The 27,871-nt window shown below is 37.0% G+C and overlaps 1 pseudogene; it reads right to left on the minus strand.

Moving 5' to 3' along the window:
* Positions 1–47: 47 nt before the first annotated feature.
* The window catches only part of LOC113099709 (rho guanine nucleotide exchange factor 18-like), a 41,631-nt pseudogene continuing 13,807 nt past the window's right edge, over positions 48–27,871 (minus strand).

The following is a 27,871-nucleotide window of genomic DNA, read 5'->3' on the forward strand; positions in this document are numbered from 1 at the left end:
GTAGAAATCTCTAAAAAGATGTCCACTGAAATAAATGACCACTGAAATTGAGTTGGCTTTTGTAAAATCAACTAATCCAAGCTGAGAGTTTACACAGTGTGCAGTCAAAACTGACTTACATTTTTTAAAATGTCAACGTATGCATTTTCCATAAGCAAAAATGTTCCAGAGTGACCCAAAAATGAAACACAATCCAACAGAACAGTTGTCCCAAACAGTTTTAAATGAAATGGGACATTACCGCTGTGCAAAACTGCTTACCCAACAATAAGCAACCTAAAAACATCCATTCGTCCTTCATGTCGCCCGTTCGTGCTACAGAAATGTCCTTCACCTGAAGCTGTCCGTCAAAGTCTTTGGGTTTTCTGGACAAACACGGAGCCTTTTTTTTCACATAACTAAAGCACATTTTTCTTTGTCGTAATTTACAGGCTTCAATAAAATTGTTAGTTGTTAAGACTTGGAGGATTAAAAATGTGCTCCTTAAGTAAAACATCGTCTGAAACATTAGCCTAATGTCTTGCATCCCATTGGACGCCTCAGAAAAAGATAACTTCCTCCTTGGTGGCTTCGTCGGTAAGAGTGTACTGGATGGTGGGCTGGGAGGTCTGCTCGTGGGATTTGAGGACAGCGGGCTCGAGGCTAGACTGGGTGTCCGTATGCACATCTGGAGGGCTGAGGGAATCTGTAGGGGCGAGCAAACAAACACAGGCCTGTCAGCTGGGCCTAATGACTGTTTACACAGCGGGATACGGCTCGTTCAGGCTCGGCCGGGAATGTCGGGTGCGGTTGTTTGTCTTACCTGAGTGCGAATGTTGAGGTTGGTAGGGGCTGACGGACCGGCGTGGTTTGTGACCTCCGTCCGAATCCTCGATGACAGCTTGACGGGCAGCATCTGCTTCATGTCAACAGAACCTACGACAAAGTGAAGATGGATTTAGGAATGGCAAATTCGACTCCCAAGGAATGACTTTTGTTGGTCGCAAACAGACCAGTACTAACCCCGACTGTCGGTGCGGTGTGAACTCTTGCCTTTCACACTCTTCTCCTTGCCTTTGCTGAGGGCGGCGAGTTTGGTCGGTATCTGCTGCTGGACGCCGCCCTGCTTGTGCAGCTGGTTTGTGGTGCTGATGAGATGGATGGGAACCTCCGTCTTGGCGGTTAGGGTGCTGCAGGAGCTCTCACGGCGCGACTGGACTTCGGACGCTCCAGGTAGTCGGCCTGGGATGCGGAGAGAGAGGCCCGCAGGTTTGATTTTTTAGGAAGCTTCTGGTCCCGAGCTCCGCCGAGCAGCAGCTCACCGTTGAAGCTGGAGGAACTGGAAAGCTAAAAACACAAAGTGAAATGCAAATGTTAGCACTACATGTGGTGAATGTCTCCATCCAATCATTAATGAAACACTACCAGGACTGACGTATGTGATGGATGGATTTACGAAATGGATTTACGAACAATTGAGTTGAACGCAACGAAATCATCCAAACAATTCATGCAAAAATGGATTTACGAACAACTGCAACCACTTACAAATCGTTTATGGAAACATTAAACATGACCGCAACAATATACTGAGCACGATGAACAACTGACTTAAATTCAACAGTTAACGCAAGAACTGATTTGTGAACGTGGAACATGACGATATACAGAATAACAGATTTACGAAAAACTGAATAAATGCAACATTTTACACTTCATAAGACTGGAATAACAAATGGCTAAGTTGAACATGACATTGTACACACAATAAAAAATGGATTTGACAATTGGACTATATGTCGTAACTTCCACAAGATTGGATTTACGAACAGTTGAGTCAAGCATGGAAAATATACACAACAGATTAATGGAAAACTGAATTGAATGCATCAGCAATTACCAAGTAAGAGCTTTACAAATGTTGAACCAAATTAAATAATTTAGATGAGAGTGGGACTACAAGAGAATCAAATACGACAAATTATAAAATAATGGATTTCTGAACCATTTATATTTATAAGAACGCCTTTATTTACACTAAAATTTGTTTCTGTCTGTTGGAAAGATCTAAACTGTACAGGAAACCATTTTCACGTAATTTGATGCACTGACCTCAATGACACAATGTATGTGAAATGAATTTATTAATGAGTAAGAACGTACAAACAACTTTACAACAATATTGTTGCGTTAAATCACTTGTTTTGAACTGCTTCATGTTGTTCTTCATTACTTTTAAATTTCTTTGGACAAATGCATCCTTTAAATGAATAAAATCTTAAATATTATGGGCCAAAAAGTTTGTTAAGATGCACCGTCTGCATTTAAATTACTTTTTTTGTTTTTTAGTCAGCTTCTGAAGATCAACTTCCATTTTTGAGCATGACATGCAGGAAATGCCGAGATAATTTGCTGTGCAGGAAATCCAGAAGACTTTGGGATTTACAGGACAAAGCTAAATTTAAAACACATGCTGCTTTGTGTGCAGAACAAAGACGTTTGATGTGCTCTTGAGCACACTTTGTCAACACAGGCATAAAATGTAACACAAATTGAAGACAGCTCCACATGAAAGGACTAAGTTAAGCATGAGGTAAAGATTATTAATGCACATCAGCAGCAAGCAGTAACTTTCCATCCAAAGGATATACTGTACAATGTTCGGAGGGAAAGTTCACATGGTGCAAGCAATACTTGCTCAAGGGCCCATGGGTGATTATGCAATTTTTAGGATGCACCTAAGAGCGAACCTTGAAAATGTACGCAAGGAGTTCAAATAATTAACCGTGAAATTACCAACACCCTAAGTTCGTGGAAAAAATGTGATAATCATAAGTGTTTATCACATCTACAGTACTTAAAGCTGTGAAAATGGCCAATCTTCTCCACGCCTCAAAGATGTAATTGAAACTAGCGCCACCCTCCTCAATCTGTACATTATGCTTCTGAAAGTCCCAATTACACCCGCCAATTTCCATAATTTCACAAAAAATGTGGTTAAGGAGAACATCTAAACACTGGGAGGTGTTCATCATCTAGAGCTGTGGTTCTCAACCATGTTCCTGAAGCCCACCCAACAACGCACATTGTGCATGTCTCCTAAAAGGTGTCCTATCAGGCTTTTTCACTTTTTCAACTTTAGTTAGTGTGTAATGTTGGTGTTTGAACCGTTTGTTCGCACTACACTGCGCTTCTTACAGATAGTGCAAAGTCAAAATGTCTCTAATTTAAATAATTTCCACCCACGGGCAATGCCTGGTTGAGCTGTGCTAGAGAAGACAAAGAAGAGTAGCGAGTTGTTGTCATGTCAATGAGATGCCGTTTCTTTCACCTTGGTTCCAAAACCCCTTAAATTCGTTTTTGCAAACGTTCTGCACGTTCTCCTCTTGTTCACAAATCTTCACATAGGGTGCGTCTCAATCAGAATCCAGTCACTGCTAAGTATCCTGGATCACTGCATACTGGGACAGTCATTTCTCAATTTCAGTTGGCATGATTACGTACAACGTCAATGTGAGAGTCAACGTGCATTGTGGGATTTTTTTGGGAGCAAGCGTTCCAGTGCACTGGAAGGATTCTGTTATTGAAACAGCCCTTAAAATGATCAGTGCCCTGACTACTGAACTACCAAGTGGATTGAGATAAACCCAGGGTCTGAATCGGACAGAAATGTGTATGACAAAATTGACACCATTGTAAATATTAACAGCTGAGTAGATTAAATTATGGTAAATGGTGTTACATTTCCAGAACATGCTCCAAGTGGTTCACCAATCACATCACACTGGGCCAGCTAACCAATCAGAGCACATTTTGTGTCAGAAGGAGGGGTTTCACAGAAACAGTAGGTAAACAGAATGTTTGAGACAGACTGGGAAGAGAGGTGCTGTAATAATGTAAAATATGTGAACAATTAAGAGTGATCCATCAAAATCAATCAAAACCTATAACAGTACACCACAAAAAACAATTCAAATTTGTTTTAACAGGATCCCTTAAATCACTCCAAGACTTAAAATAAGCTTCTAGAGCCATACTTCTGAATCTGTTCAATAAGCTTCTTCAAGTCATAATTGCACCCTCCAATTTCCATCATCCTACATATATATATATATATATATATATATATATATATATATATATATATATGCATATTTAACTCCGTCATCCAAACCTAATCAAACACAACTGAATCGACTCGGCAGCTCAGTTAGTAGAGACTCCAACACCTGATCGGTCAGATAAGGAAGACATCCAAAATGTGTAGTGTTGGAACAGGTTTGGGAAACACTGATCTAGAGGTCGGAAAAGGCTAAACTTCTCCAACTGGCCCGGGGCAACATCATCTTGAACCATCACACAGCGTGGCCTTTGTGGAGCACGAGTACTTTTCCCAAACGCTGGAATCCCAGCACAGATGCTCCATTGTTTCCAGTCTTTAAGGTGCCTTCAGTAAATATAAGGTTTCCAGAGCGTTAAAAATGCGAGGGGTGTGCAAGATTTTCGGCACAAAGACTTGATTGACATCACATAAACAATTAAGATTGGCCGAATTCCAGCGCTGGTATTAATGAAAGGGTGCTGGCAGGTAATTATACGTTGAGGTTTTCCCAACTCAAGACTTCCCTGGATACTTCGAGCACATATACATTTGCTGTGCATGGGCTGGTCGGAAGGGCTCGCTGCTGAAAACGTGGCTCTTAAATCATGGTGCTAAATACCTGTTTCTGAAGGGTTGTTTTGGGTGTTTTTACCTCACGACGAAGCATCACAAATACAGACTCCCTGGAAACAGGAATGTGGAATATAAATCTTTCAAAGGTAAAATATACTCGGCCATAAAAAGTTGCTTTCTTTGGAACTAGAGGTCAAAGTTGAGCATATATGAATGAGAGAGAGCGAGAAAGAGTGGAGCACATGAAAGACCAAAATTCGATGTTGAGCCATGGTTTAACATCCGGAAGTGACTAAGACGGTAACAAAAGAACAGGTCAAACAACCCCCAATATATCTGTGATTAAAGCTGACAGCGAGATGGATAATAAAACAATACAGCGCATAATAAAACTAGTCGAGCGAACGGTGGAAATGCTAAACATAGACAAACGACCCAATTAGGAAACCGTAAAATTGTAGTGAAGTCGTAAAAAACTACATTGGCATATAACCTACCTCTATGTTTCAAGTCTGATTCTTTCTCTCAACTAACATTTAGTAAAAATCATTATTAGGTCATAACGAATTCACTTCTTTGAAGCTGGAACTTTCTAAACAGATTGAAAAGCATATGCCTTCATTTCTGCACGCCATCATAATGAATCTCCTCAATATGGGATTTATTTGAATAAGGTCTGTAGCCTGGCACCACGGGTAGACGGTTACTATGTACTGATAGCCGTACAAACCTGAGATAAGCCGAGATCACAGGAAATCTGACAAGGACGGGCATGACCAGACATGCCTCCATGACCTCGAATACACACAATGAACAACAAAGCGGTGGTAACTTACTGTCAGATGCTGTTTGTTTCATTATAACATTTGAGAATGCTATATGCAAATGATTCGTAGCCTACTTTACTAAGAAAGGATTAGGACGGTCACCTCTTCGGCTTTTTGATTGAGCTTGAATAGTGAGCTTATCTAAATTGATGGTTTTAGTGGTGGTGACAAAGGGAATAAATTAGAGACTTGCCGTCTCTGAGAGGGTGTATAACATGACAAAATGTGTAACAGTACCTGAATGTCCAAATTAATTTCCGGTACTACATCCATTAAAGCTGGGCTTTTCTGACAAATTCACAGACTAGACAATTAATGTCAGAATCTAAAAACAGTGATTATCAGTTAAACTACACATGCAGAACGACATCTTTAGCTGTTGCATTGCACCTGGTGCAACAGTGTTGCGTTGAATGTTAAAAAATACAGTACAAATTGATAATAAAAAAAAAAACTTTAGTACTTTTAAATTTGTTTTTAAAAAAAGTCAATAGAATTAGTAATAATTATATGCATCAAAAATAAGATTTATGGTCATATTTTATAGATAATTACAAAATATTTTGCCAAATTGTGCAGCCCTACACACCTCAAATCTCACGATTTTTTAAATGGATTTTAAATATTAATCAATCACACATTTTAACAGAAAAATCTTAAATTAAGTTAGATTTTAAATATATGATAAATATTAGAATAAGTGGTCGATTTGTTTAATCATATAAATGCGTATTTGATTAATGCTGATGGCAAACAAGACGGTATTATAATGTTTGCCTTTCTATTACGAATAATATAAAAGCAATTGTTACAATACTATCAGTATACATTAATTCCTTTGTTTAACCCTTCTATCCGATTCTGATTCTATCTGATTTATCTTATTATTAGACAGACTTCTATTTGTCTTTAGACAGAACTGTTAACAACGACAGTAAACAAGAGAGAGAGCGTGAGCACTTTGTGCTTAGGCGCTGCCGCTCTCAGCGCTGTCAAAATAAAAGTCTCGCCTTGAACACATCGACCAAGCAGAAAAACTATTAAAAAAAAAAGCCAAATATCGGACAATATATCGGCCTTGGCGATATATTGGTCGGCCACTAATTAGTATTGTAATTTTACAGATGTACTATAAAAATGTATAACCTCCTTTGCTTTGATGTTAAATATTAATGTTTAATTCAATGTGTTACTTGCAAATTTCACAAATATTTACAAAGAAACGATAAGCAATTTCTGAGTGAAAAATATCATACACGTTTTTTTTATTTTTTTTTTTTACAGCGCATGATCTTAAATCATTATGATATAGGGCTTCCTTAAGATTTTGTCCTTTAGACAATTCATTAACTAGTTGATTTTGAAAATATGCCATTTCTCACATCCCTACATGCTATAATAGTAGAAAAAAACCTTTTTCCACAAGTGTTGAATCATATTCATGTGTAACCCAGCAGTGCAAACACACACACCCGGCTGTGTCTGTATGATTTTGGACCATAAACTTTAAATGCACATTCCTTCTTAATATTATAAAATGACGAACACTGATGCTGATTGACCCTGGCTTGATTGCATTTCGCTTGGTCACTGCCTATTAAATCGCTAACGTCACGGCATTACAGCCATTAGGAAAGTTCCCAATTTCTGTTAGCTCCACACGCACGTTTGAACGAACGCTGAAAGACGCCTTGTCCGGCTCCTTAGACGTCCTTTTCTGAGTAATCGGTCAAAATAAGAGGGTTAGTCATCAAGTACGCACACGTGAATGGACAGACAGGCCACTGCGCTCAAATCAGTTTAACGTGATTGAAGGAAATCATGAAAACCCATGAGTTTGATGAAAAACAGATGATGGAGCCAGTCAAACTGTGTGCAAATGAGCAAGAAAATGCTAAATGCAACGTACATATTTCTATTTTCTAAAGAAATTGTGGTTATTTGCCCAATGTTTTTAGTGTGTTGTCATCTCTGGGATGGTTTCAGTACTGCTTAGAGCTACAAATCACACAATATGTGGCTTTTGTTATACGCTGTTTACACAGAGGCTGGCTTTTTTTTGTGAGCCGGTTTATACTGTTCAAACAACACTTGTCCGAGTGTCTGTTTTTTTCCCAGAGAGCAAGCTGGGTAATCTGGCAGGCTGATTGGCAAACAGGTAGGGCAGGGTGGCAGGTAGATTAGCAAAGCCACTGCTATGTAACCTCACAGTGCCACATTGTTCCCTCTGATTGTACTGGTACAGCGGAGCTGAAAAGAGAGCGTGGGAAAGGCAGATGCTCTCAGCTGGCACACCTACACATACAATTTTAATAACATGTGGCACTAAAAAGGAACACAGAGGTCACATCGTGATAATTTCATATAAGCCAGCTCCTGTTTCCAGCACATTTAAAAAAATATATATAATAGTGTTGAAACCTTCCTGCTGTTTTGATTCTTGAAATGGAAATAATCAGAGTTACAACGTAAACTGAGAATAAAAAGTAATTATTGTTAAGAGGCTATGAATAGTTTTTTCAAAGAGAACAATGAAAGATGATTAGAAAGATTTCTAAAGGATCACGTGACACTGAAGAATGAAGTAATGCTGAACACTCAGCTTTGCATCTCAGGAATAAATTACATTTTAAAATATGCATTAAATTATAATAATATTTCACAATTTTTACAGTGTTATTTTATCAAGTAAATGTAGCCTTAGTGAACAGAAGAGAGAGACATTGGATGGTTTTGATTATTTGGATCTATTTAGTAACCTGTGAGGCCATCCAAGAGAACCAAGGATTCATGTGGGGACCAGTAAGAAAGTGTAACATTATAATGAAGTGAGGGATGTGGAAACAACTACAGTCAGGAGGCATCTCACCTGTCCAACTTCCTGTGCATAGAGTGCTGTTGTATTTGGCACCGTGTTGTGCTTCTTCAACTTCCTCTGTTGCTCTAATCGCTCTTTCTCTTTCTCAACGACACGCGTGGACTCTCTCAGCCTCTCCAGGTCTTGCTGGTACGTCTGCCTTTGCCTTTCGAGTTCCTGCCTCTCCTCGGCCAAGCGCAGCTCCAGTCGCTGACACTCCTCCTCCCGCTCCTTCAGCCGCTGCTCGGCCGCCTCCGCCTGCCTCCGCTGCTTCTCCCGCTCACGTTCCCAGCGGGCCTGCTGCTGCCGATGCTGGCTCTGTAGCCGCTGGAAGTCGGCAAGCTCCTCGCGGTGCTTCTCCAGGTTGCGCTGCTTCTCCTGCTCCAGAAGCACGTCTGTGCCACGGTTCCGGCTGCCGGGACGCTCCCGCTCGGCGGTGAGGAGAGAGGCCCGCTGGAGCTCGATGTGGCTGTCCTGCTGAGAGATTATGGCCTGAGGGGGAAGGAGACAGAAAGGACTTGATGTTTGGATAGCTGTTAAGAGCTTCCTGGTAATGAAGGCTTAGTTTAGAGCTTCAGCTGCTTGGTCTTGTATTTGCTCAAACATGATTTGTGTACTGTATTGTAAGGAGCTTTGGTAAGAAAGTGTCTGGTGAGAATGTAAATTTAATGCAATGCAAACAGAATGAAAGGTTAAAAAAAGAAAGCATGGAACTTAGAGGACAACAGACAGAAAGATTAAAAAAGATTTAAAAAATAAGTCATGAAAGGTCAAAAGAACAAATAAAAGCGTGAATGAAGAAAAGGACAAAACAGAAAGAATTAAACAAAAACCAAAAGAATAAGACAAGAAAATTAAAGGATAAAAGGCCAGATAAAAAACAAAAGAAAGAACAGACTGTCAACAAACGAGAACAAATGAAAGACAAAAACAAAACAAAACAAAATGAGCAAATAAACAAGAGTTCAACAAAACAGAAAAATAAGAACGAAACAAATAAGAGAAAACAAAACAACAACAAAAAAAAGAAAATGATTAAAAGAAAAAAAAATGAAAAATGAAAAACAAAACAAAAAGAAGATAAAAGGCTTAAAGAAAACGGAGTAAAAATGAAAGCAAAAACAAAAACAGAAAAAAGTAATAAAAACAAAACAAGAAGAACAAACAAAATGAAAGAAAGATTAAAAAGACAACAAACTAAAAATAAAACAAACAAATTGACTGAAGACTGGGTTCTGTGTACTTTAGTGTCCAATCATTTTCAGTTTTCAAATGCTCCAGTGTGTATTTATGTTTCAACTCTGGAGGTTTCTATCTTCAGTGTCTTTTCACAGCACTGATCAACAGCCAAACGCTGGCATTTTCTGTTGATATGAATGCAGTGGCTAAGCGTTTAAGCTAGAGCCAACTCTATGCTACAGCCTTGTTCAGTACTGTGCAGTCTCTCATTATAACCAACAAAGTGTGACATGGTGTAAATCAGAGATTCATTGAGCAGTGTAGAGCTTCACTGATTATAACGGAGCTTTCTGAGATTGTGACAAACTGAAATAAAAACAGCTTAATAATTATTATAAAGGGAGTGCTCTTTGCACGCTTCTTGCTAATCAAAGTTGTGTTAATCACGATGCTTAGAGGACCAGTGACATACTGCAAAGATTCGTGCATTTATATGTGGATGTCACTATCCAAAAATATTTAAAAATAGATGTACATTAAGGCTAGGTTCTAATTTCAGTTTTGGTTTTCAGCATAGCTTTTAAAAATACAACCATTGTTTTTTACTTTTTATAATTTAGGCATTTAGCAGATGCTTTAATGCAAAGCTATACTTTATACTGTTTTTTACCAGTATGTGTTTCCCCTGGGAATTGAACCTGCGACCTTTTGCGCTGCTAACACAATGCTCTACCGGAACAACATTTTTGGCATGGTTAAAAAATGAAAAATTAATCAATGGATGCAAAAGTACACGAACCGACAGAACAAAAACAAAAATGAATGAAAGAAAACAGCATAAATGAAAAACCGAATGACAGAACAAATGAGAATCAAAAGAACCAATAAGAGTAAATGAGAACCTAAATGCAAAACTGACAGAAAGAAAAAGAAAATGATCAAAATAATGAGATAAATAAATAACAAGAGCAAATGAAAGACAGATGGAGCAACAAGAACAAATTTAAAGAAGGAGCAAACAAGCAAATGTACAATATGAACGAATGAAAAAAGAAAATAAACAGAATGGACTACTGAACACAAGTTATCTAGCTATTGTTTAACCACAATTTTAGGGATGTTGTAAACATCTGAGCAAACAAATGACCACAGCCTGAGGAACCTGCCGATCCTGTCATGATTACAGGAAGTGTGTGGCTGACGTTATGAGTGAGACATGAGTGCGGTCATTCTGTTGTACCTGTAAACTGTACAGCCTCTGGGACAGCTGCAGCACTCGCTCATAGAACTGGAAAAACAGGAAGACAAGGGCAACATTACTGGCAGGATGATTCAATATACACAGATTATTCATTATTCTCACGAGACACAACGCCACATTCCTGCCAAGTGAAGTATCGCTGCATTAACTGACGATTAGGTGCGGTGAATGCAAAGGTTACCATTTCAAATATGTATCGAGCAGGGTGTGAGAAATGATATGCGCCTTTTATCTCGTGGGAAACAAAAGTTAGACATAATCACCTCAATCCTAATCCAGTGTGCGCGCTTACCTCTGACTCTGGAAATGGACAGGTGGAACACATTTTGTGCAAGTCAGGTGAAGAGGCCTCGTCCTGGGAGAGACGACAGATCGAAATAAATTAAAAACAGTTGTCTGGATTTATTCATGAATATCAATGTTTCATGAGAAAAGCCCTAAATTAAGTTAATTCGTAAAACATATTCAAAGATTATCATGGTAGATGAGTAATGCATTTCTTTATTAGAGTTAATTATAGTAACAAACATTAACTCCCATTTCCCTGTCAAACGTGGAATTTTTTCCTGTTATACACTTGGGGGCGCCATTACGCATCTCCTGAATGAGTCAGAAACACAGACGAGGAAGACACAGAAACCTGTGATCTCATATGGAAGCAGAAGCATATGAATCATAATGCGATCATCAACAATGAAAGCCAACAACAACAACAGAAACTGCCTTATGTTAGCAAGTGAAATGTCAATCCAGGAAGAGGTTAAAGGACTGTGGAGCTTTGGGAGTGATCGAAGCCATCTACTTCATCTTTGCTTTGATTATATAACAGAATATGACCCTGATGTAGTATTTGATAAAAATGCTTTTTGCTCAATTTTTATTTTTTATTTAAACTTTTTTTTTTTATGAAGCTTACTTGCATTCAAGTGTAGAAAAAAATAATGCTTGATTTTTTTCTTTTTGTTTAAAAGTAGAGGCTCTGTTCTTTATTTTGATGTATTGCATGTTCAGATATTCATACAACAAATATTTTAGTAGTCAGCAAATGATCAAAAATGCTGGCAGTAGCCGGCAATCTTTTTCCAAAACGCTGGTGGGGAAAGAGTTAAAGTATAATGCACTATTAATTTTCATATTTTATTAAAACTCAATTTTTTTTTATTAATTCCACTGTTAACACATTAAACTGCCAACATTAATAAAAATAGTGATAAAATAATGTTCAAATGTTATAATATTTATAATCTTGAAATGTAAATAATATTTTACTATAATTACATTCGCTAATAAATATTTAGTACATATAAAATGAAAATACACACTAATATACAATATACATCTTAATATTATAAATACATAATGTACTATATATACAAATATAGTATGTATAAACATTACTATATAATGTAATGTGAAAAATATTGTTTTAAATTTTAGATTTTATATACATATATAATACCAACTACAAAAAAATAAAAAGCTACATTATTATAAACATTATATGTAATTATTAATTTTATATAAATGTATTTACATAATTTAAATGGCTAAATATATATAATTATAAATTATAGATACTCTTATACACATTTATTAATATATTTTAACAATAATAATACACTAAATAATATAACCATCATATAATTGCCAGATCTATAGCCTGACAATGACTAGTGTGACAGTTTAAAATGGACAAGTGATCTGATGTCATTCTCGTTTAGTAAACACGACCATGTTCTTGTCGTCTGTGGGACACAGGCCTGCGTGAGTGTGTTCTCTCACCAGCTCTTCCCGGTCCTGACATGAGTACACCTCTTTGAGCTGCGGATCAGAGCTGGCACGTTGACTCCTGTCCCTGGACCTGCCGGCCGCTCCAGCAACCTTCTTCTTAACACTGCCGTCTGATTCAACACACAAACACACCTGATTTACAACTTAAACTGGAGAGGTACAGAGCAGACCTGCACATGAACCACACAAAGCACCCATATACTGTAACAGAGGGGGCAGTGAATAATTAACAAAAAATAAAAAAATTTAAAAGTACTGTAAGTAGCTTTGGGATGTGTCTGGTAAGAATACAGTGAAAACCGAAAGCAAGCCAGAAGGAAGAGAAATAAAAAACCAAGGTCAGAGAACAAACAAACAAACGAAAGCATCAACGTTAAGAAACAAAATAATAAACAAACAAAGAAACGAAATCAAACAAATCAAAGAATGAAGGAAAAGAAAACAAAAGAGTGAAACTAAATAATAAACAAAAGGCTATCATAAAAACTAATAAGTGAAAGAAAGAACCAACAAAAGACAAAAAGAGCAAACAAAGAAATAGCAAATTAATAAAAAACAGAACAAACAAAAGAAAGAAAAACAAAAAAACAAACAAGAGTGACAAGCAAGAAAAAAAAAAAAAGGAAAACACAATTAATGAAAAAAAGATAGCAAAAAAATTTAAGAGAACAATGGGAATATTTAATGTGCTATTTTCAACTATGATTTAACGCTACTCAATCATTATCTTCCCCACTGCATAGTACAGATAGCACGCAAGCTGGGATGCACATCCTTTAAAATATGCAATGAATATGGATAAAAAGATCTGATATTATGCAACAATGAGACATACGTTAAAATACTGCCAACTAATCTCCATTAATGCGAGTGTAAAATCAGTGTCTAATCACATGTATTGACTCTTACTCTTAGGCCGTATGCTAGGAGTGCTATCATATCCGCCGAAGGTGTCCGCTCTGCGTGGGAGCAAACTCAAGGACGGACTCTGGTTCCCCTCGGTCTGTGGAGACACATCCCGAGCTAAAGATGCAAGGAGGTTCTGCAGGTTCTCCACTACAGAAACACACAGATATACATTACACAATATCTACACTGAGCTTTTAAATAATGACATCGATGCATAAGACAACTGATTAATCAGGCCATCAACCTGACATGTTACCTTCAGTAATGGCTCCTTTGAGCAGCTGCTCCCCCTGCTGGAGGTCCGAGCAGTCGCCCCGCAGCAGCAGACGGCGAGAGCTGGCGTCCTCTAAACCGGCCACAGATTCAGACAGCTCTGCAAACAACTGCAGCTTCTCCGTGAGGCTCTGCACAATCTGAGCGTCCTTCAACGCCAGGCGATCTACAGAAAAGAGTCGCAGAAGGAGCTAGTTTGTTTCTGTTTAACGCCAATCCAGATTCTGTGGCTATTTTCATGGCGAGAAATATTATGGCTGAAATTGATCATGTTTTTATCATTTCTTAATAAATGTATTGGGCTTAACTTGTTTAAAAATGTCCTCAAAAGAGTCGTCATAGATGGAGTAAAATATGTTAAATAGACAAAATCACTGATTGTAGTATTTACCATTTTTCAATAAAGGGACATTATAAATCTAACAGCAAAACATAATGCAAGAAACAATCTTTTGTGGAAAATCTGATTTTATTACAGGATTTTTTGATGAATATGTCAAGAACAGTATTAATTAATACATTTTTTTTTTACTTTTTTAATAAATAATTTTGTTACTTTTAATCAATTTAATGCATCCCTGCTGAATACAAGTATGTCTTATAAAATATAACTAAATTACATCAAGTATAAATTACACATTTTATAAATAACACGTGACATATGACATACACATATATTTATAATATTTTATATAAGTACATATATTTATCTTAATATATTTCTATTATATTTAGTACTCAAATGTTTAGTGTGTGAGTATATATATATATATATATATATATATACTCTAAATATAACTATATTAATATAATAAAGTAAAATTAAATATAATAATATTAACTATCAAGTTTAGTCAATTATAGTTTGCACAAGTATAATATATTAATATAATAAGCATTTGCACTAAATATACTTATTTTTGGCAAAAGGATTTGAAAGGCTTCAGTATGAAAACACAACTGCGCCCTCTAGTGACAAAAGATAATTCAAACCTTATAAAAAAAACAAAAAAACAATCACACATCATCAAAATGAGCAGAAAAACCATGAATGTCATTAGGAATCAAGTTCAACAAATGTGTGGCGTTTTACCTTGAAACTCTCGGAAGCGGGCGACTCTGGCTTCCTCTTCCTCGCTAAACAATCTCTCTTCTATATGTGGGCAGCTGATGGACAGGAACCGAAGAGGAACATTTAAAAAACAATGCAGACAGAAGTACAGACACAAATGTGATTATCGTCTGACACAGACCTCTCCACGGCCTGACGGATGTGGGTGATCCACGTGATGCGGTCTTCTTTTGAGGCAGTGTGGATTTCATACATCTCCGGTTCGTTTGAGGAGGCACAGATGAGGAACATGGCCCTTTCCTCGTGCGCCACCTCACGGACGATCAACTTCTGCAGTGAAATAACGGATGGCTTGTTGTCCTAGCAGGAAAACAGCACAGATGAGTGTGTTAACAAAAAAATTATCTTCTTGTATAAACCAAAAACAGTGTTCTCACACTTACCACATTGGAGAACACGTATCGCTGGTCCTTTTCTTGCAACAAGACGAGAACATCAGTAAGCAGGAGAGCTAGAATATCTGCAACAGAGCAATCACACATTTCAATTGTGCAGGAAACAAACTTATGTATATGGAGCCCCTAAGGGGGACAAAAATATATATAAAAATGGAGAAAAAAAAATATTTTGATGCTTCTGCGTTCTCTGTCAAAACGATATGCCTTGATGGGCTCTGTAAGTATGCATGGGTATTAATGCTCTCATAATACCTTTTAGTCGACCAGATGCAGATTTCCAGTTGACCGTGCCCTCAAACAAGAGCTTGCGGCGCCCCTGAGAAAGGTCCTCCTTCCGGAAAACGCGTCCATCTTTGATTTTCCCAAGGGACTTGGACTCCACCTTGGAGGCGATGTCCCTGAGCCGTGCTTCCTTCTCGTAGAGATTGACCTGTGCATCCACCTGAACGATGACGTCTTTGATTAGACTGAGAGCCTGTGCCAATCCTTCATGTTCCTCTGTCCCGGCTGCATTGAGAAGAAAGCGTTTAGAACCTTGCAGATCCACAATATCTGTATAATTTCAGTGGACTTCAACGACCAACCTTCTGTGTTGTGCAGGATGCGCTCCACAAGAACAGGATACTTTGTGATTCGCTGCGTCACCAGTAAGATACACTCTGGAACGCCTAACCGCCGCACTATTGGCAGACTGCTCATTTTCTAAAAAGTAAGAGGAAAAAATGATTTAAAGCAGCGCTGAGGACAACCTGGCAAATGTTAGCCAAATAAGATCTCAACATACTCTCATGAGGTTCTGGAACTTCTTGTTGCTCTGCAGCTGCTCTTTGTAGTAGTTGACTGCTTCAGTGTGCCGACTGCAGAAATCCCCATAACTTTCCTTCATTCGCTCTCCAAGCTCTCCGGAAAACTAGAAACAGACGCAAATAAAACTTCCTGTTTCTTACTTCCTTCTCAGTGTTTTCTTCTTCACACTTCCTGTCCAACATAACATGTATGAAGCAAGAAATGAAAACAGGAAATGTCAAGCTGGAAGTGTAGGACAAGAAATTTAAAGCAGGAAGTGCCCAGGAAGTTTAGTCCAGGAAATGTGAAGCAGGAAGTGTAGTCCAGGAAATGTGAGGCCGGAAGTGTAAAAGGAGGAAACAACATAGGAAATGCAGGGCAGGAGGTGTAACTAGGAAGTATTACAACAGCATGAAGGCAATGGCGAAAGTGTGAAAACAGGATGTGGGAAGCAGAAAATGTAGGGAAGGAAATGTAGCTAGAGGATGTAAAACAGGAAATGTGAAGCAGGAAGTGTAGTCCAGGAAATGTCAAATCAGGATGTCTGAAATAGGAAGCGCAAGACAGGAAATATGATAGGATATGTATAAAGCAAAATATTTAGGGAAGGTGTTATGAATCAAGGAGGTATTCCAACAGCAGGCAATGTTGGTGAAAAGTGGGGAGGACAGGAAGTCTGAAGGAGGAAGTATTAGGGAAGGAAGTGTGAAGTATTATAAAAGCAGGAATTGTTGTAGTGTAGGGCAAGAAATGTAACAACAGAATGTTTGAAGCAAGAAACGTAAGACAAGAAATGTGATGATGGAAGTTTAGAGAAATTGTGTGAGAACAGGAAATGTAGGGAAGTATGAAGCAGGAAGTATGCCAACGGCAGAAAGTGTGGGGCAAAAACAGTATGTTTGAAGCAAGAACCAAAAGATTGGAAATGCAAAGTAGGAAGCATAGGGCAAAAGGTTGACAACAGGAAGCTGGAAATGTAGGCCAGGAAGTGTAAAGCAGGAAGTAAGGTGCTTAATTTAGGGCATGTACCTGGGATATAAGGATATCTGAGAGTTTATGGATGGCATAGTTGTGATCACTGCCCGGCTGCAGGGATTCTGCGCGACGTTCCCGGAGGCTGGACAGGAAGTGGCTGTGCAGCTCCAGCAGGCTGTCCAGCCGGGGAAACAGGCAGTCCAGCTTCCTGTCGTCCAGCTGTAGCACCTCCCGCAGGTCTCGAGCGTAAACACAGAGCATGGTCTTGAGCGTCCGCACGTGGTGTATCTCCGTCTGGATGAGCTCTGGAGGAGACAGGAAACCCATTAGAGAAGATCTGGAAACAGTTTTTCAAGGTTCTCAAAGCAGTGTAGGTAGCTAGACAACTCTAACCATATATAACATCCTGTCTCTTGATCATTTCCTTCGAATGTTTCTTCAAGAAGTCCTGATCCACAGCCAGACTCCAGGACTCCACTTCGAAATCTTGCACGATGGCTTCCAGTTCCCCTCGTACTGTTGCGTAATATGCATCTGTGCACAGTTAACAAAACTCAGTACAAAGTGTTGATCAATGCTTTACAAAATCCCTGGCTTAAACTACCCATGCCACTTTATCATACGTTCTGGGTGTTCTCAACGTATTGGCTTTGATAATCAAGGTCTCACCTTCAATGATGAGAGACTCGGGCATGGTGGAGGCGAGAGAAAAGGTGTCATCAGTGGGGCGCTTCATCCTGAATGCGTCAACCTCATCCATCTCTCCGGTGATAGAGCTGCCAGAGAACATGAGCAGGCAAACACCACAGTCATTACGAGGGAGAATTAAGAGAACACTTTCATTTGTGTTGATTCATAAGCCTCACACTTCTACACAACCTAACTGCATCATGACCAACAGTAATAATAACACTAAAGCAAAGACAGAAATTAATGTTAAAAATACTACATTATATTATAGTGAACGTAATTAGTGTAGTTAAGAGTAGTGAGAATAAAGTAAATAAAACATAAACATATAACACATATAATAATGTAATAATAATACAATAAGATCACAAAACCACAAAAAAATGACTAAAACTTTGGCTAAAAATTATAATGCAAACACAAAATATAAAAATAAAATTGATTCAAAATAAACAAAAACTATGATAGAATATCATTGATTCTCAAATTTCACTGGTGTGTATTTAGTTTATTTAAACATATGAATCAATATCAAATATCATATTAATTAATAAATATATGTAAACAGATTAATGTTAATGAAGTGCCATGTTAAAACTTATGGATGCACAACATTGTCTGATAAGCATATAAGTAGGTATTGGTCAAATTATTATTTAATGTTTTTTTTTTACATTAACAGCACAATATCAGGTTAAACAGGTAACGTTTACAAAGAAAGAAAAAAAACATTATGGTACGACCAATCATAAAAACTCAATAACAAATCAATAGAAAAAAAACAGACAATTAGTATAAGCCAAATCACATCAATATGATAATAATGCATTTATAAAGTTAATTAAGAAGCAGGTCAAACTGATACATTTATAGTATGTATATAATGATTTTAGATTCTGGTACATCCCAAATTTTTTTGTCATTTACGGAGACACATTTGTTTTGTATTGTTACCCACGGCTTGTGTGAATCTCAGTATGTATGACTGAAGGCACACGGGACTCACCTGCTGCTGTTGTTGTGGCTGAGCGTAGGGTTGCTGGAGGCGGCAGGCTGGGGCGTTGTGTCCTTTGGGTGGAACGGTCATACCTGGAGCACAGCGAGACGTCCGGGACGAGCCATCGACGGGGGTCAGGGCAGAGCAGGGGTCCCTCAGAGCTGTGGAGAAGCGAGATGGGTCAGTGCGGTAGCAGTGCCTTAAAAACGAGCGCGGCATCGAGTCGAGGAAACGGCAGGTGAGTAAGTCACGATGGAGCAGGACTCGAACCCCGAGCCTACGGGACAGACCCCAGGAGACTGGGACACGAGCGCTCTTCCTCTGAGAGCCACGGGCTCCGGGTAAAGCCAGTGCCATGGTGTCTGCTTCACGCTGGATAGCAGAAAACACTGATGGAGAGGAAGACGCTGGGCTTTATAAAGTGGAGAGTAGCTTCTAGAAATCCCGCATGTGCCTTCCTCCTCACCTCCCTCCCGTCACTGTCCTGTTGAGCCGGAGGAGGTTTAGATGCACAGACGAGAGTCTGAGTCTCACCGTCTGATTAGTGCGAGCGTATAAACCATCAAGATCCATTATCACCTCCAGAGAGAGCCTGACACCTAATAATTATAATGATAATAAAGATAATCGTTTTTTCTACACATATTATATAAAAAAACTAAATTATTATATCTATTTTTATAAATAATAAATCATTTACAATCAGAAATATTAATAAATTCAAATTAGATAATCATCCAAAACGTACATTTTGAAAAAAAGCTGCATTTAGATTTCATAAAATTACAATAAACATGCCGTAATAAAATATGTAATAATAATAATATAAAAATGTAATAGTAGTAGTAGTAATAAAAGTAGTATTAATATAATAATAATAGTAATAATAATAATAATACTTGAACATTTGTTTTTTTTTATATATTGAAAAAATATGGATAGATTTTACTTCAAATTAAACAAACTCTACATCCATACTCAAAATTACAATAAGCATGCTAATAATATATGTAACGTGTTTTAATACCTCAAATATCATATTTTTACATTAATACATTTGAAGAAATATTAACTTTTTTTAGCATATGAAATCACATTCAGTGGGGACAATATTTATTTGATCCCCTGCTGATTTTTTAAGTTTGCCCACTTGCAAAGAAATGAAGGGTCTATAATTTCTATTGTAGGTTTATTTCATTTTAACAATAAAAATGTTCAGAAAAAAAATGCATCATATTAAGTTTAGAGACTGATTTGCATTTCAGTGAGTGAAATAAGTATTTGATCCCCTACAAACCAGCAAGAATTCTGGCTCTCACAGATTAGTTATGTGTCCATGTGGAACACAGATTAGTCTGTGACTTTAAGAAGTTACTCCTAATGTCAGCTCGTTAGGTGTAAAGGACACCTGTCCACACAATCTGTATCTTCCATTTCAACCTCTCCCATCACCATGAACAAGACCAAAGAGCTGTCAATGGATGTCATGAGAAAGGTCAGGGATCAGCCCCAAACTACATGGGAGGAGCTTGTTAAGGATCTTAAGGCAGTTGGGACCACAGTCACCAAGCAAAACATTGGTAACACTACGTCGCAATGGACTGAAATCCTGCAGCGCCGCAATTTACGGTAGTGGGTGGAGTTTTTGCGCAAACGGCAATCTCATTGGCTGGCGTTCACCTTTTATCACCCCCCGTTTTGATTTCAGCCAATCAGTTCAAGGGAACGCACAAAACCTGATTAATATTCATGAACCCAGCAGCTCATAAATCTTTAGTAATCCTTAGTGTGTTTTATAGTTCTTATTCTTAGAATCCATATCATTATCTTATCAGTATTTTTGTTAGTTATTTCCAATTTTGTTTACATTTTTTTTTATACAGAATCACTGAATGACAAGAAAGCACCATTACCAGTCCAGTTAAAATGTTCAGTTAAATGACTAATATGAATTCAAAACATGGTTATCAAGTTTACTTCTAATTACTATAGTTCTACTATGAAATAATCCTTTATTATAAAGCTTGACTGACTGATGTTAATAGTGTACTTTCAGATATTGCCAAGCTGTCTGTAGAGTGTTGCATGTACTGTAAAATCTTGGATGAGAACACTGAAGATGGGTCTTCCAGCATAACAATGACCCGAAACACACTGCCAAGGAAACAAAGGAGTGCCTCAAGAAGAAGCACATTAAGTCAGTCTCCAGTCCTCAATCCTGTAGAAAAACTGTGAAGGGAGCTGAACCTTCGAGATGCCAAACGACAGCCAAGGAAACTTGAGGATTTAGAGAGGATCTGTAAAGAGGAGTGGACCAAAATCCCTCCTGAGATGTGTTTTCAGTCTCTATACGTTAAAATAAACCTACCTTAATAATTACAGACCCACCATTTTTTTTTGTAAGTGGGCAAACTTACAAAATCAGCAGGGGATAAAATAAATATTGTCCCCACTGTAACAACCTAATAATAATTATCATTATTATTATTAGTAGTAGTAGTAGTAGTAGTAGTAGAAGTATTTATAATTTAATATTTTAATGTGCAATTTGTTATGTCAAAAACTAACTTTATTAGCCTACGCATATGTAAAATACATTACAAAATTGATTTTATTTAAAACATTTTTAAATTATTGTATATTGGTGTCATAATGAAACGTTTCTTCAATGCATCGCGATGCAGAAGCAGATGATTCGGTATCGGTTCAGTAAAACGGTGCCACCTGATGGTTAATAAAAAATATTTCATCCAAAAGCCTATGAAAGATGCCGTGTAGAACGAGGCATCTACCACATATTCAACAGATCGAGTCAAGTTACACGCAGAAATAAAAGCCTTACTGTGTGTGAGCTTGTGTTTTTTTAACTTTCTGCCTCTGATGAATTCATTTACCCATTAAACGGTGCAATTTAACACCAGAACGAATATCAATATGATGTAATAAAAGAATAATGTACACACATGAACTGCATATGACAAATATAGAATTTTTCTGAAATAATTTGTATTCTTCATATATCTGACTGCTTGAATTTATTGACAACATTTTATAAATGTGAAGTAAAACTGAAAATAGAGGATGCGGTGCATCGTCAATGCAATATGATGCATCGTGAAATCTCCGTTTTTACGCTATCCTATCTCAGCAGCAATATAAACAACGCAGACATAAATGCGGTAAAATTACCAAAATTCAGCTGAAGTCCCTTTATGCATTTATAGGAAGAGGTGCTTCCAGAAGGCTCTGGGTGAAGCAGGACATTTCCAGATGTTTTCCGCAGGGAAGTGAAGCATTACAGGCTTCATCCGCTCTTCTTAAAGCAATTACCACCTCGGCCACGGTCACAGCAGGAGCTGTTTAACGAGACGTCCAGAGCTCAGGAGTAAATCACCGCCCAGCACTACACTAGCAAACCGCACATCTTCTGTAGACAGAGGGTCATCCGGTTTATTTCATGACACAATCTTACGAAACAAGATGAACGGCTGGGAAGGCAGAAGTCACAGTCAGCTTACTTGAAATGCTGCTCTACTACCGCTGCTAAACACAGCAGCTGTCTATTGTGTTCAATCCTCAGCACGAGACACAAATCTTGATCAGATTTGTGCGGTAATTAATTGGGGAAGCGTGATTAACCTCTTAAGTGCTTCTCTGAGTGCTGGTGAGAACGAGAACAACAGCCAGATGATCTTAATTTGCTATCAGGGGACTCCGATCAGCAGACAACAAAAACAAATTAAACCGAACAAGCTCCTCGTGCAGCTGCGAGACTGGACCAAACAGCAGATTAGCAGAAGAAGAACAGAAGAAAGTGTTGTTTTTCTGATCATTCACTGCTGCTTATTAACCAGTCACTTCTCACTTGTAGTGCGTTATTATGTTTGTAATACTGTATCATATGCCAGTGTTATTGTTAAAGGGATAGTTGTCATTAATTACTTGCCCTTATGTCGTTTCAAAGCTGTAAGACCTTTGTTCATCTTATGAACACAAATCAAGATATTTTTGATGAAATCCGAGAGCTTTCTGTCCCTTCATAGACAGCAAGGTAACTACCACATTCAAGGCAATACTTTGTGTGCAAAAATAACGACTTTATTCAACAATTCTTCTCCCCTGAGTTACCGCATTTCGCCATTATGGAGCAGCATGACGCATGTGTAATCAGCTTCGTTTACGTTCAGAAGAAAGCGTGCACTATGCAGGATCAGAGAGCGCTAAGATTTAATCAAAAATATCTTAATTTGTTTTCCAAATATGAAAAAAAAAATGGTATTATGGGATTGAAATGACATGAGGGGGCAGTAACTAATGACAGTAGGGGTGCGAATCAGCACTGGACTCATGATTCAATTCAATTACAATTATGTCACAAATCATCACGATTATATCAAATTTATTTTGTGCATTTTTATTCAATTATATAAGCAGGCTACTTAAATTAATAACATTAATTCATTCATATCTATAATTGTTAAGAATTAAAGTTAACACAGCTTCAAAACATACAAGCAAATATAAAGTAATAAAGGGGGAAAAAAAGACAATTACAGGTGATAAACAAAAAGCACTTTCCGTATCAAGAGTGCTTTTAGTTTCCAGATAATCATAGTAATGTTTTTCCTCAGTATTATTGCCTATAATAGACTGCATTCACACTAATGCACAGATCTATTTCCACATATTAGATGCTTTGTCCAGTTCTAAAAACATAGCTGTATGAGCTTCAGGACAAACAACACAAAGCGCACATGTAAGTCTGTCAGTACGTGAGTTTCCTGAATCTAATTTCGACACCCCTATAAATAATAGGCTACTAAAATAAAACTGTCGCATGTCTACTCTCTCACAAACAAAGCATTTGGGAAATTCAATTTACTAAATTGATTTGTTCGAGTGAATCCTTCAAATGAGCCACTTCAAAAATGATTAACTCGCTTAAAAATGATTAACTGACTCAAAAAGAATTTATAGATGCAAAAAACATTCACAAATTAAAATGACGATTTACAAACTCGACTACGATTCACTAATTCATGAATGATTTAGCAATTCAAAAACATTTCACTGATTTATTTGACTCACAATCCTGATGCCTCTTTGACAATTTACAGTTAAATTACAATTTTATAGCATAAAAAAAAAAAAAAAAAAAAAATATATATATATAATAATAATAATAATAATAATAATAATAAATATATATATATATATATATATATATATATATATATATATATATATATATATATATATATATAAATCTAATTCTATCATTCATTACTAAGTCGTCTGATTCATTGGTGATATTTAGTGTAAATAACTAGTTTCAATTGCTGTGAAAACAATTCAGATAACCGCAGTGTCCCTTAAATAAATGAATGCCCCATTAAACAAATTCAAATTAAACCCCATTGTTGTGTTTCCAACAGCGACTTGACTGCAGTTTAACTACTTCCAGTATCACATACAAACATTTACCACAAAAATGTTTCACAAAGTCTTTTGGCACGTCATCGGATGAAACAAACCCTGATTTGATCATCAAATCAAAGAGCATCAAATACAACACACGTACAAAAAAATTAAAACTAGTGGCTAAGAACTGCTTACCTGGACTATGAGACTGAGAAGCAGCGTTTGATGTCTTCTGCGGCGAGTCTTTTGTCTGCGAAAAACAAACAAACATGTTTTTACTAACACGGTGCCCAGCTTAGTTTATCATTTACAACAAACCACACCCTGCCACTCCTTTGAACAAAGATAAACTCTTTTATCATCTGAAGGAACCGAATTCATTTGGTTCAAACAAACAGAGTGAAGTCTGTTCAACAAAGTCTTAATGTGAACGAATCTTACCTTGTTTTTGTTGCTACACTCGGGCAGCAGGTTCTTGCAGCTCTTGTGGACGTTGACGGCGCAGTCTGACGTCCAAACGCAGATCAAAGCGGTGGAGAGAGGGACAAGTTAGTGCTTTCCTTATCGAAACCAGTTTATCAGACTGTCCCATAAACTGAATTTACATGTGAAGGAGAGGACTTGAAGAACAGGGCGGATGTCGCAACACTACGGGACAGTTAATGTTTCACAATGCTGCTTTCATTGTAAAAAAATATCAAAGAAGTTACAGTCAAAACGCACTAATAAAACCCGGGGACGATATTTGTATTTAAAAGCATAATTGGATATGAAACAAGTGTTTTTTCCCATAACGCTGCAACAAAGAGATTTGATAAAACAAGCAAACCAACTATCTGTGCAGGTTTATCAGGGATAAAGAGCTTCAGAAGTGCTTTATTATCCCTTCAAAAGACCTCTGCTACATCCCTGCGGGCCATTTTCCACATTTCACACCGCAAAGTGACCGATTCATCCATTTAGGCACAAACCTCATTAGAAACACAGCAAACAGAGGCTCTGATCGATGCCTGCTGCTTCACAGGACCTCCAGAGCAGAAAACACTGACATCTGACACACTTCACGTCATGCAACATAACTTTAAGACACTTGATTTCACAGAAACATGAAAACTGACAAATATCTACCATAAAATCCAACAGTCCATGACTATTTGCTTTGAGCACGTTTATAGAAAAGCTAGCATGAATGCTGAATTTCCAGTAGACGTATACATTTAAATGTACTTTAGGCTAATTCTTTCTCATTCAGTTCGCAAGGGCTTATCAAATTTTTTTATCCAATACAATGCTCTCAAAAATAAAAATGTCCCTCCAGTTTATGCTAGCTGCTAGCATCTAGCCAGAGCTCGCTGCTTGAATAATTACTCAACAACCAAATAACAATCATTCATACTTGTGTAAGAAATGTGTAGATTAATTATAAAGCTCAAAACAAAGATGAATATAAATTTGATCACTGCATAATTTAGATCATGAAACAACTCGTCATAAACAGTGGTATGAATAATAATAATTATTATAATTATTATTACTGCTACAACAACAACTACTTTTTTATTATTATTTGTTATTACAATATTAATAATTAAATCATTCATAAGTCTTGTTTGTATAATTATATCATAAATATAATTTAGTTATTGAGTCAAAAAAAATAGAAATAAATAAACAAATAAAATACAGAAGTAAAAAAAAATTATATTATCCATATCATTTATCGGACATGAACATGGAATTATTTATATAAGATAATAATACTGTTACGTTCAAATTATTATATTAGAATATTAATAATGTACACAAATTAATACAAATAAAACAGAAGTAAATTAAAAACAATACCCATTGTCCATATCTGTTATCAGACATAAACATGGCATTAATTATAATAGATAATAATATTATAATAGTAGAATTATATTAGAGTATTCATAATGCATAATATAATTACAAATAAAACAAGTTAAACATTTTTTATCAAGTTATCAGACACAAAAATGATCTACCGTTAGTAATAATAATCATAATCTCCATCAGTTATCAGACATAATCATGGTCTTAATTATATATTAGACAATAATGTTAATTTATTGGAATATTAATAATGCACACAAATTAATACACATAAAACAAAAGTAAAAAAACAACAACTATTCTCCATAGCAGTTATCAGACACAAAAAATGAACCTTATAGCAATCATAAAATTTAATCGTAGTTGAGCTCTATACTTTAATAGTCATTGTGTTAATAAATAATAATAATACTTTATATATATATATATATATATATATATATATTTATATATATATATATATATATATTTATATATATATATATATATATATATATATATATATATATATATATATATATATATATATATATATATATGTCACAACTTTCATATTTTTTTATTTAAAATAATTCAATTATATTCTTTTAATTTTGGGGGGAATGATAACATTAAAAAGTAAATTAAATTAAATGTATGCTTTTAGCAGATGCTTTTATCAAAAACGACTTACAGTGCAATCAGGCTAACAGTTTTTACCTAACGTGTTCCCTGGGTATCGAACCCACAACCTTACGCTGCTAACACAATAACATAAAAATAACAAAATAAAACTAGCAGATCACATTTAAGTAAGTTCCAGTTAAGTCCAGTTAATTGCTAAATTTTGCAGTTCAGCAAACCCCTTTAATTCTTAGTAATATAACGGAAATAAAACACTTCTGCCTGTGACCAACATTAAGGAACTCCAGAGAAAGGTTTTATTCAGAGCACTTTCAGCTCAATGTCAAGATCAAACAAACGTCTAATGACTTTCTGGAACGTAATATACAGCTGGAAACGGAACAGGAACTAGAAGTCGCTCGACGGGAGGATAATCCTGTTATCTTCACATCACATGATCCGCCCGCTGGAATGTGAACGTGGGCCGAGTGTTATTTATCATCAAAGCACAGCTCCAGCGGAGCCGACGGGACGGTGCACCTGACCGCGCTCAGGCATGCGGAGGAGGAGAATCTGGATGAACGCAATTAACAGCATGTGACCGTCCAGCTTAGGACAGCACCGTCATCCAAACTACACTATTCCTCCACAGACACGTCCACAAAACCACAAGAATCACACGGTCAAGAACAATGAAACTAACTCTTGAGTTTTAAATGACTCATATTTGTTGCTTCCAGCTTCTGTCACAGAATAACAATCTTCTGAACAATGCAACACTGAGTTAAAGGAGTCATATGATGCGTTTTCAAGTCTTCCTTTTTCTTTGGACTGTTAGAAACTGTTCATGAATCGATTAGATCCCTAAAGTTGCAAATACTAAAGTCTCAAACCCAGACAGATATTCTTTATAAAAGTTAAGACTCGTCCATCCCCTCCTAAAATGGCTCGTTTAAACACGCCCCCACATGTCTACATCACTGTGTGGGAGATTTGCATAACGCAACCCAAATGTTTATGCAAAGAAAGAAGGTGGAGCTTTTTTGTTTTTCTCTCGTCACACCGGGACACAGCATCACAGTATGGTGAGGGGTGAAACTTTTCCGTCACACGCTTGAGGTATTCGGCCAATCACAATGCAGTGAATAGCTGGCCAATCAGATCACACCTCGCTTTTCAGAACGATGAGCTTTGTAAAAATCTACACGTTTCAGAAAGGCGGAGCATAAAGGAGAAACAATAATGTACATTATGTGGAAAA

This window comes from Carassius auratus, unplaced genomic scaffold (assembly GCF_003368295.1).
Source record: "Carassius auratus strain Wakin unplaced genomic scaffold, ASM336829v1 scaf_tig00217023, whole genome shotgun sequence".
Taxonomy (NCBI): domain Eukaryota; kingdom Metazoa; phylum Chordata; class Actinopteri; order Cypriniformes; family Cyprinidae; genus Carassius; species Carassius auratus.